This window comes from Meles meles, chromosome 7 (assembly GCF_922984935.1).
Source record: "Meles meles chromosome 7, mMelMel3.1 paternal haplotype, whole genome shotgun sequence".
NCBI lineage: Eukaryota > Metazoa > Chordata > Mammalia > Carnivora > Mustelidae > Meles > Meles meles.
The window spans coordinates 89,344,489-89,358,378 of record NC_060072.1 but is presented as its reverse complement, the minus strand read 5'-3'; positions in this window follow the sequence as shown (position 1 = coordinate 89,358,378).

Sequence of the window (13,890 nt, the reverse complement as noted above, 5' to 3'; positions counted from 1 at the left end):
GATTACCAGTTTTTCCATGAAGGCTTCCAGCCCACAGAGGTCTCTCCCTTCTATAAATACTTTAGCACAACTTGGCTTTATTATATATTCTCCTGTTTTATAATCAAGGAAAACATATACTGAAATACGTAATGCTGAAACACACACACCTGTGCAGCCTATGATGGCAGTGTGAGGAAGTAGAAGGAGCACAGCTGTTCCCAACTGTTCCCAACTGTGTGACTTCTGGGAAGTTACTCACCTTGTCTGGGCTTCGGTTTCTTCATTTGAAACAAGAAGATGAACACATACCCATGTCACAGAGTTGTCATGAAGAGTGTATCTTTGGTAGTAGAAAGAATGTAGCAAGTGGTCTGGGCGAGAGTAGCCGACATGCTATTTCTGCACAGGAGGCCTTAAGAGGAAGGCTGGCCTGGGGAACTTGTCTGGAATCTGCAGATGCAGAAAACTCACCTAGCTTTACCCAGCCGGTGTGTTTTATTTGGGGCTTGTAGAATTGCACAGGTGATGGAGACAATGTCACCTTTTCGTGTGATTACAGATGTCCAGTAGATCTCAGCCCCCTTCTTGCCTCCTTGACCTGCGTCACTCAGCTAGTTGGTGTCCAAGCCAGGATCACAGCCCCGGTCTTCTGACTCCCAAACTAGTGCTCGATCTTCTACCCACTATCTTGTGCCTTCATTCCCAGCCCCTCTCCTTGCTGCATGAATTCCAGGAACTGCCACACAAGCCCCTTTTGCAAATGGGAAAACTGCCGAGAGAGAAATCCAACCACTTGCATGACTCAGGAGCTTAGGACTGGATGGGAAAACAGGGCCCCCTGGCCAGTGCTGTCACACATTCCAGGAAATTCCTAAGGTAGTAGGGCAAGATAATGCTGCAAAAATTGCTTCCTAGTCTGATGGGGGTGTTGGGGCCGGGGGGAAACACAGAATAGTTATGAAAACATTGCCAGAAGGCCCAAAAGGTGGTCTCCAAGAGGCCTCCAGCTGGCATCGGGATGGGAATTGGAGCGTTAATCTGAGAGGATTCCACTGAAAAAGAGAACATGGGGCATTCACTATGTGAAGGGAGAGGACCAGGCAAGACAGAAGAAGGACATCACAGGGAGGAAGGTTAACCTAGAAGTTCTTAAGGAAGGGGGAGTGGGGGTGGGGTTGAGAGCCTAGGGGTAGAAAGCCCCAGGACCCAGATAATCAGCCAGACCCCTGGTGGTCTTCCCCACACGCCCCTCCCTCTTCTGTTGGCAAAAACCCTTGCTCCAACTCCACCCAGTCCAACTCCACCCAGTCGGGGAGACACCATTCCACCTCACCTCCACCGCGGCTCTGCTGGGGCTGGGGTAAAAGTATGTCAAGGGGGTTCCCCAGCCCATTTGGCCCAGAAGGGGCTCCCCTGCCCGGGCCCTGGCCCTGAGAGAGGAGAGGGGCCTTGGAGGGGATTCCCTTCATGGTTCCCTTCCCCATCCTGAGACTCAAGAAAGATTTCGCTGGGGTCCCCTCGCCCTTTCCCAGTTTTAGGAGCAATTAATGGGGAAAATGGGGACACAAAGATAGGGCAGAGCCTTTCTTGGGCTCTCCCAGGGATCCGGTTGGGGATGGGGTTACATGCTCTGAATTAGGTAAGGATGAGGAGGCCTGGCTGGGTGCTTTTCAGAAAGTGCCTCCACATTTGCTTTTCCCTGGTTGCCATGAGAGGCCGTCAGGGCCAGCAAGAAAAACCCCAGTCTGGAAGTGACAGAGTTGGAATTAATGGCAAAATTTCCCCTAAATCCAAGCCAGGCTCTTCATTCAAAACAAGCAAAAATCCTCCATAACTTTATTTTCTACATTACAAAATCAAACAGACTCGTTGTAAACAAATGCAGAACGTTACAGAACTACGTGATTTACGAAGCCAGAGTCTGGTAATCAACTCCCGAAGGAGGAGAGTTTGGTAATCCTCCGGTCTGCTTCCAGATTTCTCTCCACGTCGCCAGAGATCAGATCTGGCCCAGCAGGCCCTGCCCCTGGGGCCGGTACCGGAACGCTAGGCCGGAAGGAACAGGGCTGGGCCCCGCCGTGACACTGCAGCCTAGACCGTGACCCACGCCACTGTCCCGGGGGCGGCCGCGCTGCCCCGCTCCTGGCCCCGCTGGGCCGGGTGGGGCCCGGGGAAGCCGCTACGTCACGAAGCGGACGGGAGGGAGGCCTCACGGGTCCTGCCAGGCTTCCATTACATCACCCGGCGGCGGGGAGCCGCCGTGGGGTAAACACCGCTGCAAACCATTGGCTACCTTGAGGCCCTTCCAGCCAATAGCACGATTGTATGCAAATCAGCCACTGGGCGTTTGCTTCCTTCGGGTCTGGTGTATGCAAGTACACGCCTTTGCGAGGATGGGGGCGCCCGGGGATGAGGCAGAAGAGGGGTCCCAAAGTCTGAAGGGGGCTGGTTTGAGATTAGCCATCCCAAATCTGGTCCTGACAGTCCTCTGGAGAAAGGAGTGGAATTAAGGGTAAGCTCCCTTAATTCTTGAGCTGTCTTCCCGGTGAGATCCGGTTTCTCCGAGATTCAGTGAACCTAAGAAATGATGCAAACATTATTTAGGTCAACTTGGAGGTGAGGAAAAGGAAGAAATAAGAAATAAAGAGATACAGGGGTTCCTGAGTGGTTGAGTCGTTAAGCCTCCCACCCTTGATTTTGGCTCAGGTCAGGATCTCAGGGCTGTGAGATGGAGCCTCAAGCAGGCTCCCCTGGGCCTGGAGCCTACTGGATTCTCTCTCTCTCTCTCCTTCTGCAACCCCCCCTCCCCCAAAAAAAAAGAGAGAGAGAGAAAATAAAGAGATACAGGGAGCTGGAACATACTTCAGATACTATGGAGAACACCTAGGCCAAACCTTCTGGCTGGAAATGTGGTAAAGAAGGAAACAGACACAGCTCCTGTCCTCCCAGGCATATTCTTACTGCCCAGCAGGGGGAGACTAATGTTACACATCTTGCCAATGGGGAGAAAGTGCCATAAAGAGAAAATGCTCTTGGAGGGGCGGCAGCCCATTGGGTAGGACGTACTGTGCAGTAAATCATTTGAGACCTGGGGGAAAAGAGTGAGAGAGAGAGAAAGAGAGAGAGAGAGAGAAAGTGAGAGAGAGAGAGAGGGAAAAAAAAGCCTAAATGCAGGATGCCAACAAGATATTCAGTGGGGAACTGTAATTTAGAAGGGGTGATGGGTAAAGGAATGCTACTCCAAGGAAGTAATTTTTCAACTGAGAAGTATTTGTCAGATGGAGTGTGGGGGGAAGGGCCAAGTATTCCAGGGAGAGGGAACAGTATGTGAGAAAGGCCGGAGCCCAGAGGGAGTTTGGTTCCTTGGAGCAGCAGAGGAAGGTGAATGGCCCCCGGGCCCAGTGACTGGGGGAGAGGGTTGGGATGTGAGGCCAGAGAGGAGTGCCTGGGCCAATCCTGCAGAGCCACGTGCCAGGCATTGGTCCAAGTACCTTCCTTGCTTTTTCTCTTCCTTCTTTCAACAGCCCTCTCAGGGGTGTACTACTTAGTATTGAGGAACCTGAGGCCCCAAGAAGTTAAAGAACGGGCTGTATGTCCCACAGCTGAGAAATAGCAGGGCGTGGATTAGTATTCTCGCCAATGTGGCCTCCAAGTCTGCGCCCTGAACTGCTAGTGTTTGCCTCCCAGATCGGAGTGTGTGGTTCAGGAAGGTGAACTGATTCGCCTCGAATTTCCCATCTTACAGCAGAGGGTGGGATCTCCTGAGAGGTCTGTAGATTTTTCCCTTTGCTGTGAAGGGCGATAGAGCTCAAAAAGAGGGATAGGGACAGGGAGGAGAGGAAGGATGGGGAGAAAACGTGTCCTTCCTGCCCAGACCTTGGGGTTTGCTGGAAATTCACCTAGAACGTTGGGTTCCCCAAAGTGGAAATAGGTAGAACTTTTTAAGCATCTGTCTCTGGGGGTCTGCTGGGAGCCGGCAGGCAGCCTCCTGCCGGGACAAAGCCAGATTAGCTGGATCCTATGTGCTGTCCTTGTTGCCAAGCGACACCTCCTCCCCGCTGTCACCAGCAGAGCCAGCTTTGGTTACCAGCGACAACTCCCAGGGGAGTGCCTGGAGAGACATGGAGGCAGACAGAACCAGAGAGGCCAGGCCCTTCTCCCATGTGGGTTTACCCTGCAGTGGGGTAGGTGTCCCTTAACCCTCAGGTGCACCTTTGGGGCCTGTTTCTTCTGTGCCTTCTGCATGGGTCCAGAAGTCCAGGACCCCCAGGCACACAAGGAGGGCAGCAGGAGCATGGCCAGTGCATCTGCACAAGCAGGGCTTTCTAGAGAGTGCTGCCAGAGTGGTTTGGTGAGGAGTCCTGCCCTCCCCTTGCATTGAGGGGCCATAGGTGCAAGGACAGAGTGGGCTGTGACACGGGCATGGGGTTGGGGCAGAGTGCAGCCCTGGGACAACACAGCCTGCAGCCCCATGTCACCCTCTCAATCTCCTCTCGCTCTCTGTACCCCCGCCCCCACCCTGCCCTCCCCGTGGAGGACCCAGAGGAGCGGACCTTCCCGCTGTCCCTGGTCCTGGATCCAGGGATCCCAAAGCACTTTCTCTGGGCCAGGCTCTGGCTCCCAGTATCCAGGAGAGGGCTACAGTGGCGTAGCATAGCGTTAGCCCCTCAGGCTTGTGAGCAGGACGATCCTGCAGACACTCACACCATAAATGTCCAGACGCAGAGTCATTTTGGAACTGTTGTTTGCAAGCCAGGCAGGGCCTCCTCCCCGGGAGGGCTGGGTAATCTGAGCTGCCAGCAGGCCCTCAGGTCACTTAGGGAGCGGTCAGCTGATGCTCCTGGGGACCATTCATCATGCCCCCGGCCCAGCCCGGCACTGCCATGGCTATTTCCAGTCCCCGGGTATGGAGCAGCTTATATAACAGGTTGGAAGCCAGGAGCTAGGCTGGGGACACTTGTGGCAAGGGATGGTGTTGCTCCCACCTCCCACTGTCAGGCCAGCCCCTCATCACCCCTATTCTACCGGCGGAGGGGGTGAGTATGGGACTCACAGGCCTGGGTGGCATCACTGTGGACTGCCTGGTGTCTACCAGCACCCTGCACTTCCTCCCATCCTGGCCCAGAAGGTGACCCAGCCTCCTTCCTTCCACCAATATGAGGCCACCAAGCTGCCTCTGTGTCTCCCACTCAGCCCTTCATAGCCTCTGTTGTCTCACCGTCCCCTGATCCTCAGAGGAAAGAGCAGGCATGTTTGCTGCTGGTCGGTCATCGAGAGAACTCAGTCCCCATCTCCGCAACCCCTTTCCTGATACATGGGGACTAGGAGGTATCACTTGGTGTTTCATCAGGGTTCAGATACGCTTGTTCATATCATGGCCTTAGGCACCCTTTGTAAGCTTGGTGAGCCTCCGTTTCCAACCCGGGAACTAGAACAATAATATCTTCTTTACAGAATGGTTGCAACCACAAGGGCTTGGGAACCTGATCTGGGAGGCAGATCGCTCAGGTGTGTATCCCAGCTCTATCTGTGTGGCCTCGGGCAAGTTGTTCAAGCTGTCTATTTCAGTTTCCTCCTGGGAAGACTGGAGACGATGATGGGACCCAGCTCCCTGAGCTGTGAGGACCGGACGGGTTGTATGCATAAAGAGGGCACTTGAATGGTGCCTGGCACAGGGCAACAATGTCTAAGTGTTGGCTATAATTAGACAAACGTTTGGAGATCGTTTTCCTCAGCCTTGGCTCCTGATAAGCTCTTGGTGAAAGGTAGTTGTTATTTTTAACAACTTCTTTCTCCTGCACTGTCTCAATCTTCTTCATAAGCCCACCTTCGTTTAGCCTGGCAATTCCCTTCGAGTGCCCTTGGATCTCCCCTCTCCTGTCGCTGAAGCTGCTGCCATTGCCGGTAGAGGCGTGTGTAAATGACATTTGCTGGGTGTCTACTTTATAAGACATTTCACACACGCTTCTGTCTGGGCCTTGCAGCACACCAGGGACCAAGCACTGCAGCTCACCTCACTGCCCTCCTTTGGCACAGCCCAGGACAGGGCGTGAGCCCCCCCCCCCCCCCCCCCCCCCCCCCGGCCTCGAAGCATCCGCGGCTAGGATGTGTCCCCAGGCCCAGCAGTCAGGGTATATTCCGACCTCGGGCACTGGAGCACCCGGGAGGAGGCGGCCAGGGCTCCTGCCTGTACAGATTAGTACAGGGGACCCTCTTTCTTCCAGCTGAGCTCTACTGCGGGGGCCTGCGGGGTCTCCCATCCTATCACGGGCCAGACCAACCCCAAAATGCTGTGCGGTGGTGCCCCCTGCTGGACAGAAGTGGCTTCTTAGCACAGGGTTGCCTCTGAAGGGAGAAAGGTGAGGAGTGGATTTATTCGTATTCACAAAACAATCTCTGCAGGGCAGTCTTCTAGGAGCCACAGAGATGGGGGAGCGATTAAAAAAACTCCAGCAGTCTCTGCCTTCCTTGGAGATACATTGGCGGGAAGAGGGGAGATACTGATAAACACATATGTAACAACACCTCAGACCGAAAAGCGCTAGGAAGGCAGGGCAGGTAAGTGGCTACAGAATGGCGGGGGCTGCTAACTCTACAGGAACAGTCAGAGGGGCTTCAGGGAGTAGGGACCCCAGGGAAGTGAGGGAAAGAGCCCTTACCTGGGGAAAAGGCCAGCGAGGCAGAGAGCAATGGCAGGGCTCTAAGAGGGGGAAACTCTGAGTTTGTTGGAAGGATAATGAGAACCATGGGGCCAAGAGCAGCGCTGGGGTGGGGACAAGCTCAGAGATGGAGATCCCATCCTTTCTTACTACTAGGACATGTGTAGAAGGAACAACATTTTTCACACTCCAAGAACCACAGGGCTGGAGAAGAGTCTTGCTCAAAATACAGGCACGAGACAGCACCTGCTAGCAGGTTCTGAGCTGGATATGCCCAGAGTCTGTGAAGGGGGTGTTCCTGGCATTAATGCCATTATGTAGATGAAGAAACAGGTCAAGAAAGGTAGAGGTTATGTGGTTTGCCTAAGAACAGAAGGACTTGAAGCCAGTCTGTCTGACTCCAGAATCCAGGCTTTTAATCGTAACTTGTGCACTTGGAGGGGGGAAGAGAGGCCAGATATAAAACAGCACATAGGGTATGGTCACATTTTTATTAAAACCCATGTCTATATATATGCTTCTATCCATGGGGAAAAGACTAAAAGGCAATTCACCAAAATGTGATAACCCCTAGAGATGAATTGTGCCTCTAGTTCCACTGTGGGCCAAAGACAGGGGAAAAGGTGGTCTCCCTTAGCCACACCCCAGAAAGTATGAAAGACTGCCCTTAGCGTTAACTACATCCACACCATGTACCCAGATGCTCCCTTGGGGTTTACAAAGTGTCACTCACCGTCCTGCCTTGGGTCATCATGACTGCTTATCACCAGGAAGAAACCCAAGCCTAGCCTGTGGCATAGCTAGCACTAGGACCAGACCTACAAATTCGGAGTCCTCCAGGGGTCGGGTAAAGGAAAAAAGAGATATTTCAGAGAGGTCAAGGAAGGTCCGAAACCAGGCGGCCAAGGGGGCAAAGCAAAGGAAGGGACGACCAAGAGGTGAAGCAGTTCCCAAGTCTGTCCAGCAGAGGGCGGCAGCGACCCCAAAGCTCTGCAAACTTGCCCGGGCCACGCCCCCTGCCCGGACCGGCCCCTCCCGGGACCCCCGGAGCCGCGAGGGGCGCCGCTGGGCACCTTCCTGGGATTCTAAAGGGTCTGCGCGGCGAGAGGGCGGAGGGACGGTGAGTGGGGTGGGGCAGACGAAGAAGTAGGGACCCGCCGGAGAGGTTGCCCGGGGGCACGGTGTGGGTGTCTGCAATGGGGTCAAGTGTGGCTGGGGCGCCGCACGTCTGCGCCGGAAGAGCGAGCGCGAGAGCGAGCTGGAGGTGCGGAGCCTGGGTGGGCGTTTGCCAGGAGAAGGTCCCGGCGTGGGCGGGGGGAGGGGGGTGCAGCATGTCTGTGGGACTTCCTGGGGCGGCAAGATTTGCTGCTCCGGGGAGGCGGTTACTCACTCAAGCTCTGCCACCTGCTTCCCTCCCAGCTTCCAGCCAAACACAACCCAGAGTCCCCATCTCCACCCCCACCCAGCTAATGACGGCTGCACCCCCAGGCTGGAACCTGCCTCTGCAATTCAGCCCTCAGCCTCTCAGCTTTAGAGTGGGCGAGGACGGGGGGGGGGGGGGGGCGCTGATTCCACGTGGTGCACTGAAGTAGCACCCCCACTCCCACCCCACTTAAACCAAATCCAGAACTTGAAGGTCAGTCCTGCAGCCCTGGAGGCAGCTCGTGGGGCTTCTCCCCCAACACTACCACAAGTCTGATTTCCCGGAGCTGACCCCCAACTCTTGGTCTAGACATGAACCCTTAAGGAGCAACCGCAGGCAGGGAAGCTCTAGCCTGCCCACCCCTGGGGTCCCAGCCTCCTCTCCCCTCCCCTCATTCCTGAGGACCGGCCACGCACAGCCCCCACACAGGTCCCCATACCTCTACAGTGTGCCAACACCGGCTCCAGCCTAGGTGGGGACACGCGTGTGCCAATGGGATCTCCCGCCCTCCAAGAGCTCCCACCCAGACTGGGGGCGGGGGGCGGAGCCGCCACCACACCGTGGAGCAGAAGGGGCCAGTGGAACGCACAGGTCATCAGCTCCCTGTGGATGCTGTGATCTCCCGGGAGCCAGAGTGCTGTTAGTGCCTGGAGTGCCAAGGTTCTAGGTGGGAGGGAGCTCAGAGGTCTCTAGAACCATCTTTAGTCAGCATCCATTCAGTAATTCCTTACTGAGCATCTGGGGTGTTTTTTTAAAGTGTGGAAGCCTCAGCTTACCACGGAACTTCGGAATCAGAATCTTAAGGGAAAGGGTAGGGTCCTAGATACCGTTGGATGTCCCCAGGCGACCTGTTGCCATAGTTAGTCATCACTGCTCTTGCCCTCACTGAACCAGAGACCAGTATCTCAGAGAAAGTGGGGTGAGGGTCGGGCCTCAATTACAGTGAGATCTGGAGAGAGCTGAACATGCTATGTGTGCTGGGACCTGGGAGACCAGCCATTCTGGTGTGTGTTGGGGGGCGGGGGCTGCTGCCTGGACCTGGACAGCTGGAGGCGGTGGCGGAGAGGGGGACTTTTGAGTGACTCTGCAGAGGAGCATGGGAAAAGAGCCTCAGAGGGCCACTATTTGCATACTTTTTACTTAAAAAGAGGTTTTGTTCAATTTATTTAAAAAAAAAAAACAAAAAACAATAACCCTCAGAACAGCCCATTTCTCCCACCCCCACCTCCTGCCTCTTGCAACCACCAATTACTTATCAGTATCTAACAGCTTGGGTTGTTTCTGTTTTAGATTCTATATATAAGAAGGATCACATTGTATTTGTCTGACTTATTTCACTCAGCATGATGCCCTTGAGGTCCATCCATGTTGTCGCAAATGGCAAGACTGCATTCTTTTTCATGGCTGAGTAATACGTGTATATATACCCCAATTTCTTTATCCATTCAGCCCTTGATGGACAGTTAGAATGTTTCCATATCTTGGCCATTTTAAATAATGCTTCATTAAACACGGGGGAGCAGATAGCTTTTCAAGTTAGGGTTTTCCTCGTCTTCGGATAGATATGCACAAGTGAAATTGTCAGAGCATATCGTACTTCCGGTTTTAATTTTGTGTTGAACCTCCATACTGTTTTCCACAATGGAGGCACGAGTTTGCATTCTCACAGTGTTAGGGGGTTCCTTTTTCTCCACCTCCTTGCCAGGATTTGTGATTTTTCTTTTTTCTTTTTTGATACTAGCCATTTGGACAGGTGTGAGGCGATAGCTCATGGCAGTTTTGATTTGCATTTCTCTAATGATGAGTGACGTCGTGCATCTTCTCGTTAGTCTGTTGGCCACCTGCATGTCCTTTTTTGAAAAAATGTCTATTCAGGTCCTCTGCCCATTTTTTCTTTTTCTTTTTTTTAAAGATTTTATTTATTTATTTGACAGGCAGAGATCACAAGTAGGCAGAGAGGCAGGCAGAGAGAGAGGAGGAAGCAGGCTCCCCGCTGAGGTGAGAGCCCAATGCGGTGCTCGATCCCAGGCCCCTGGAATCCTGACCTGAACCACAGGCAGAGGCTTTAACCCACTGAGCCACCAGGTGCCCCTTTTTTTTTTCTTTTAAAGCAGGCTCCATGCCTGTTGTGGAGCCCAACTAGGGGCTTGAATTCACGAACCTGAGATCACGATCTGAGCTGAAGTCAAGAGTAGGACGCTTAACCGACAGAGCCATGCAGGTGCCCCCCTCTGCCCATTTTTAAACTGGATTGTTTATTTTTTTTGCTATTGACTTGTAGGAGTTATTTACGTATTTGGATATTAGCCCCTTATTAGATACATGATTTGCAAATATTTTCTCCCATTGAGTAGGTTGTCTTCTCATTTTGTTAATGGTTTCCTTTGGGGTGCAGAAGGTTTTCAGTTTGATGTGGTCCCACTTGTTTACTTTTGCTTTTGTCACTTTTGTTTTCGGTGTCAGATCATTGTCAAAATCTATGTCAGGTTGATTACCGCCTACGTTTTCTTCTAGGAGTTTTATGGTTTCAGGTCTTACATTCAAGTCTTTAGCCATTCTGAGTGAATTTTTGTGTGTGGTGTAAGATAGTGGTCCAGTTTCAGTTTTTTACGTGTGGCTGTCCAGTTTTCCCAACGCCATTTGGCAAAGAGACTGTCCTTTCTCCGTTGTATACTTTTGACTCCCTCATAGTGAATTAATTAAACACATAAGCATGGATTTATTCTTGGGCTCTCTATGCTGTTCTATAGATCTGTGTGTCTGTTTTTATGCCAATACCATACTGTTTTGATTATTATTGCTTTGTAATATAGTTGGAAATCAGGGCGTGTGATGCCTCCAACTTCGTTCTTTCTCAAGATTGCTTTAGCTGTTTGGGGACTTTTGTGGTTCCATACAAACTTTAGGATTGTTCAATTTTTGTGAAAAGTACCATTGGAATTGTGATAACAATTGCTTTGAATTTGTAGATTGCTTTGGGTAGTACAAACATTGGTTTACCAATGTAAACCAATGTAATTCTTCCACTCCATGAACATGGACTGTCTTTGCATTTATTTGTCTTTTTTTGGTTTCTTTCATTAATGTCTTACAGGTTTCAGTGCACAGATCTTTCACCTCCTTGGTTAAATTTATTCCTAGGTATTTTATTCTTTTTGATGAAATTGTAAATGGGATTATTTTCTTAATTTTTGTGTATTGATTTTGTATCCTGCAACTTTACAGAATCTCTTCATTAGTTCCAATAGTCTGGGAATGGAGTCTTTAGGGTTCCTATAATATCATCAATATTAGGGTTCATAATATCATGTCACCTGCGAATACTGACAGTTTTACTCCTTCTTTCCCATTTGAATGCTTTTTTTTTTTTTTAATCTTACCTAATTGCTCTGATCAGGACTTCCAATCCTGTGTTAAATAAAAGTGGCAAGAGTAGATATCCTTGCCTTGTTCCTGATCTTAGGGGGAAAGCTTTTAGCTCTTCACTGGCGGATGTGATGTTAGCCATGGGTTTTTCATACAAAGCCTTTATCATGTTGGGGTACCCACTTTATTCAGAGTTTGTATCATAAATAGATGTTGAACTTCGTCAAATGCTCTTTCTGCATCTACTGGCTCCAACTAATTGGATAATGGTATGATTTTTGTCCTTCATTTTGTTTATGGAGTGTCTCACATGGCCTCGTCTGTGAATGTTCACGCATCTTTTCATCCCTGGACTAAATCCCACTTGATCATGCCGTATGATTCTTTTAGTGTACTGTTGAATTCAGTTTGCTAATATTTTGTTGAGGGCTTCTGCCTCCAGATTCATCAGGGATATCGGCCTGTAATCGTGTCTGGTTTTAGTATCAGAGTAATGCTGGCCTTGTAAAATGTGGAAGGAAGAGTTCCCCTCTTTGGTTTTTTAGAAGAGTTTGAGAAGGATATTAATTACGTGAATGTTTGGTAGAATTCTCTGGTGAAGTCATCTGGTCTTAGACTTTTGTTTGCTGGGAGGTTTTGTGGGTTTTTGTTGATTTTGTTGGTTGGTTGGTTTGGCTTTTTAAAAAGATTTTATTTATTTATTTGACACAGAGAGAGAGACAGCACAAGCAGGGTGAGTGGCAGGGAGAGAGAGCAGCAGGCTCCCTGCTGAGCAGGAAGCCCTATGTGGGGCTCAATCCCAGGACCCTGGGATCGTGACCTGAGCCAAAGGCAGAGACTTAACCAACTGAGCCACCCAGGCGCCCCTGCTGGGAGATTTTTGATGACTGATTCCATCTCCTTAGTAGTGATCAGTCCGTTCAGATTTTCTATTTCTTTATGATCCAGTCTTGGTAAGTTGCATGTTCCTGGGAATGTATCTACTTCTTCTAGGTTGTTCAGTCTGTTCCATATGACTATTCCTAGTGGTCCCTTTTGATCCTTTGTATTTCTGTGGTGTCAGTTGGAACATCTCCTCTTTCATTTCTGATTCTATTTATTTGAGTCCCCTCTCTTGTTTTCTTGGTGAGTCTAGCTAAAGGTTTGTCAATATGGTTTATCTTTTCAAAGAACCAGCTCTTGATCTTTTTCTATTGTCTTTTTGCCTCTATTTCATTTATTTCTTCTTTAAGTTATTTCCTTTCTTTACTAAATTTGAGCTTCATTTGTCCTCTCTTTAGTTCCTTGAGGCATAAAGTTAGGTTGTTTATTTGAGGCTTTTCTTGTTTCTTGAGGTAGGCATTTATCACAATGAACTTCCCTCTTAGAATTGCTTTTGCTGCCCCCCCCCCATAAATTCTGGTATATTCTATTTCTGTTTGCATTTGTCACAAGGAATTTTTGTTAAGTCAGCTACCCACCCAACGTGGGGCTTAGACTCACCACCCTGAGACCGAGTGTTGTGTGCTTTACTGACTGAGCCAGCCAGGTGCCCCTGTGTCTCCTTTGATTTCTTCTTTGGCCCATTGGTTGTTGAGGAGCCTGTTTCATTTCCACATACTGGTGGATTTTCCAGTTTTCTTCATGCAATTAATTTCTAGTTTCATGCCATTGTAGTTGGAAAAGATGACTGATATGATGTCAATTCTCTTCTAGTAAGACTTGTTTTGTGGCCTAACATGTATCATCTCTCCTGGAGAATGTTCCTTGTGCATTTGAGATGAATGTATATTCTGTTGCTTTTGGGTTGAATGGTCTATAAATATCTGTTAAGTCCGTCTGGTCTACCATGTCATTTAAGGTCATATTTATTGTTGACTTTCTACCTGGATGATCTATCCATTGATGTAAGTGGGGTATTAAAATCCCCTACTATTACTGTTTTGCTGTCAATTTCTCCCTCTGGTCTATTAATGTTTGCTTTCTACATTTAGGTGCATAAATATTTACAATTGTTATATCCTCTTGCTGGACTGACCTCTTTGTCATTATGTAATACCCTTTTTTGTCTCTTATTACAGTCTCTGTATTTGTCACTTATTACAGTCTCTGAGACAGGACTCAGTCATTAGGCGTCGGTCTTTGGTTCAGGTCATGATCCCAGAGTCCTGGGATCGAGCCCCGCATCAGGCTCCCTGCTCAGCGGGGAGTCTGCTTCTTCCTCTCCCGCTCCCCGAACTTGTGTTCCCTCTCTCTCGCTGTGTCTCTCTCTGTGAAATAAATAAAATCTTTAAAAATAATAATAGGGGTGCCTGGGTGGCTCAGTGGGTTAAAGCCTCTGCCTTCAGCTCAGGTCATGATCCCAGAGTCCTGGGATCGAGCCCCGCATCAGGCTTTCTGCTCCGTGGGGAGCCTGCTTCCTCCTCTCTCTCTGCCTACCTCTCTGCCTACTTGTGATCTCTGTCGTCAAATAAATTTAAA